The sequence below is a fragment of the Dromiciops gliroides genome, chromosome 3, assembly GCF_019393635.1.
Source record: "Dromiciops gliroides isolate mDroGli1 chromosome 3, mDroGli1.pri, whole genome shotgun sequence".
NCBI classification, from domain to species: domain Eukaryota; kingdom Metazoa; phylum Chordata; class Mammalia; order Microbiotheria; family Microbiotheriidae; genus Dromiciops; species Dromiciops gliroides.
In genome coordinates, this window is record NC_057863.1 from 404,660,300 (window position 1) to 404,664,926 (window position 4,627).

Here is a 4,627-nt window from a genome sequence, read left to right on the forward strand (position 1 = left end):
ACTCATAGTATTTCAAAGGAAACCAAAAATTAGGAAAGATAAAGATTTAATTTTTCCCCATCCAAGTTCATAGACTCCCTAAAATCTCTCCATGGACTCCCAGGGCATCTAATTTTTTTTTGCAGGGCAATGAGGGTTAAGTGACTTGACCAGGGTCACACAGCTAGTAAGTGTCAAGTGTCTGAGGCTGAATTGAACTCAGGTCCTCCTGAATCCAGGGCCAGTGCCTTTTCCACTGTGCCATCTAGCTGCCCCCACTCCCAGAGCATCTATAAAAATCAGATTAAGAAACCTCCATCTAGAGGAACATGAGAAAAATTATACATTTTCATATCAAACCTATGCAATAACTTCACTTTTGTTTTACCAGTAATCCTATAAAACAGATGTAAAGAAAGATTCCATGAAGGAATAAGGGTTAAAATTTTAAGATATTATATTTTAATTAGATTATCTGCACTAGATCATCCTGGTGGTTGTTTTAAGAGGGATGGAATTGGAATTTACAAATCCAGACTAATATATTAGTAATGATGATTCTAATCACCTATACTGCAGAAAGCCCTTTCTGGGCACTCCATTGTTGTGTTAGGTGACCCTGAATTCCCAAAGGCTATTGCAGCAAAAGACAAACATTGATAGGCTCTGCCAAGCTGAAAAAGGTTCAAGTATGGTAATGGAAATAGACTATATGTTATTTCTGAGGATCAACCTTCCAAAGTACAGAGAGTTGGGAAGTTTCTGATAAATTATTTTGTCATGACAAACCATGAAACAAAAACTTAAAATGGTCATCAATCTTATATGACCCCTTCAAATGTGCAGTGACAGTAAAACTTCCTGAAAATCAAGCAAAGAATTCTAATAACAATTTGCAATCTCTATAAACATAAATTTTCTGTCACTATTAGAAAAGTGAGATTCTTATCTAGTGACTAGCAAATGGACATAATGATGGAGAAAATGAATCATATCAATTTTCAGACTATTGGACAACCCTAGAAATGGCATTGTAACTACAGCAGGCAATAGGAAAAAGTCATATGTGAATTAGCCATCCATCAATGTCACACAATATATTTCCCCTTTGAATGTTCTGTGGCAACACCTACAAACTGTCTGGATTATTTTGTTTATTACATCCTGTTTTCACCCTGGAAGGTCCACATTCCCAGAGATAGACTACTATCACCTGGTTATACTCAATCACTCTCAGTATTTTAGGGCTAATCTTATTGAGGATAAATACACTTTCCTAACTCGCCATTTTAGCTCTTAAGCCTTGATCCAATGTATTCCTTATATTCACAATTTCCCACTTACACTGTAAAATACCAATACAGTATATAATTAGAGGCAGCTAATGGTGTTGTGAAAAGAGTCTAGGACTTGAAGTCAGGACAATCTGAGTACATATCTGTCCTCAGATACTACTCGCTGTGAGACCCTGGGCAAGTCACCTATTCTTTTTGCCTTAGTTTATTCAACTATTAAATGGGGGAAAGTGTGGTACCTACTTCACAAGGTTGCTGTGAGGATCAAAAAAGATCAGATTTTAAGAAGTATTTAGCACAGTGTCTGGCACATAATAAGTGCTACATTCCTTTATATGCTTATTATCTTCCTTTTCCCCATAATACCAGAAAATCTCAATAATTATGTGTTTAGACCTGAAAATAACCATTTATTTAGCAAAAGACTAAAGAAATATTATTATATCAACTGTATTAAAGTCAATGCATCAAAAATAAAATAAAACCTATTTTAGTGGAACATTCTCTCTGTCAAGGCAATCAATATCTCGGGTGAAAAATGGCCACACACTTACAAAATCTTGCTACAATAGCAAATAAGGGAGGAAAACACATTTGCTCAGATAACAGGATTTAATATTATTGGTCCATTCAAGAATGTCTGCATTACATAAAGTTTATTCTCTGATCACTGCTTTACTGGTGACCTCCTTAATCTGCTGCTGGAAAAAATCCTCTTCTATTCTCTACACGAACATAGCTTTACAATCTCTTTCAGTTTACCATAACCTTTAAAAGAACATATAGGGGGCGGCTAGGTGGCGCAGTGGATAAAGCACCAGCCCTGGATTCAGGAGTACCTGAGTTCAAATCCGGCCTCAGACACTTAACACTTACTAGCTGTGTGACCCTGGGCAAGTCACTTAACCCCAATTGCGTCACTAAAAAAAAAAAAAAAGAACATATAGAAAAAGTTATCTCTTAATGTGAATAGAAGTTCATTTTAAGTAAACCATTGGAAGACTTCACCAATCTGACTATCTCTAAGCTATAGTAACTAGCCTTAGTCTCACTTTGGATGCTGGATTACACAATCATCATAGATATCACAACAACATAACTCCAGTTAACTCTACAACAGGCAAAGAAACCTAGCCAGCTCAATAGGATATCAAGACAGCTACATAGTCGCCTCTCAGTTTCCCCCTAAGCATGGAGTGGGGACAGAGGGAAAGAGGCCCTTCAATTCAATCTACTGTAGGTGATGGGGAATTCAAATATTTGTCAATAAACTCTTGAATAATGAAGTCAATTATCTCTGCAACCAAGCAGGAATCACTTAGCTAAACCCTTTGGCCAGATGATTGCTTTTAAAAGCCGTAGCTGCAACAAAGCAGCTTTTCTGCTGCCCTGCTGTATCTTCAGTTATCATCAGGTCTTTATATCAGATGTTCTCTCATGGTTCTATACCAAATTCATACACATGTCAATGGTTAAAATGACAGCCTCCTGACTCTCAACAATTCACTTTTCACTTGTAAAATATCACAACTCCACAATTTCCCTCTCTCAAATTGAGAATCATTTAAAAGTCATACTTTGGTCTACAAACTTTTATAAGATGTCTCACTTTTTAGTTTTACCCTCTTAAGTTATAAACTATGTAAATGCAAATGTGTTGAGAGAATATAATGCTCTGCAGGTTTTAAGGCTTCAACATGGTCCAACATGTCTTTTGGTGCCCCTGAAACTATTACTTTATACTTATATTTCTCCAAATTTTGATAAATTAAAAATTATGTTTTTACAACATCAAACATATATAATATGTTCATTTTAATTGATGCATCATTGTGTATGAAGGTTTCTGAGGAAATGACTAATTTATTAATAAAATGACTGAAGACTATACCTCAGCCCAAGAAAATTTCTGTTCTGGACAAAGGTATGTGGGGATTTATAACTTAAGGCCAGACAAATCTTAAAAGGGAGTTTGTGTTTGCAATGCCTTCCAGAGCACAAATAAGAGAAAATAAAACATAGAAAGCCTTTTACTTGTAATGACACCAGTAATTCAAAGAATCTGGACTTATCTTTTATGCTGATGAACTAGGGGTAACTAGTGATGAATTAAAAATAAATGCATTAATTTTTGAATGAATAAATAGGTTAGGTTTCATGAAGCTTATTTGTAACAAATTACCAAACAGAACATACTGGGCAAACTGGCAATTTATATTGTTTCTTCATTTTTCCCTTAACAGAAATTTCAATGAGTGTTTATTAATTTAAGATATAGTAGTCAGGAAAATTGGCCATTTGACCAGAATAATTAATCCTTTTCAATCAGAATCTGGCAAAGGTAAGTTCAAAATGAAATATTGTGGGTTATGAGCCATTGTCAAGGATTACAAAGGAATAACCAAGATTTTTTAAAAATCCATCTGAATTTCTGGGTATATAATGGTATTTTTAATTGATTTGACAAGAGGTCTCATTAGAACAACATATTTTAAATTATAGTAATTCCTGAAATATCTGATGGAAACAAAAATATCTGAAATTCTAAAATGTCAGAAAAAACCTTATTTCTAATATCTGAGAGCCAACCAAAAAGGGAAGGGAGACCTTTTTTATTTGTTTCTAAACAAGGGAAACAACCTCTAGGGTTTTCTTTGGAGAATTATGGCTTTTTTTCAGAAGTGTCTATCTGGGGGCAGCTAGGTGGTGCAGTGGATAGAGCATCAGCCCTGGATTCAGGAAGACCTGAGTTCAAATCCAGCCTCAGACCTTTGACACTTACTAGCTGTATGACACTGGGCAAGTCACTTAACCCCAATTGCCACACACACACACACACACACACACACACACACACACACGAAGTGTCTATCTGTCCTCAGACAACTTGTGTGTGTGTGTGTGTGTGTGTGTGTGTGTGTGTGTGGAGGGGGGGGAGGAGAGTTAAGTGACTTTCCCAGAGTCACACAGCTAGTAAGTGTCAAGTGTCTGAAGTTGGATTTAAACTCAGGTCCTCCTGAATCCAGGGCCAGTGAAATATCCACTGTGCCTCCTAGCTGTCAAAAGGCAACTTTTCTATGTTTGTCCACACCCTTCCCAAACTGATCCATTATATCTTATTATCACCTCTTTATTTCTTTCCAGAATAAAGTTCTATTTCCCCCCTCACCCACCAGGTCACACATACTTGCTCACCTTTCATTCTTCTGCATCTTCTTGTTTCTATAATCATTTATATTCAGTCAAACACATTTTTACCTTCTCCTTTCTTATATTGGCCCCCTCCCTTTGAGAAATCTCCCAGAGATCAGCTTCTGATGTCATGTCCTTCCATCTATATAGTAATTCCTTTT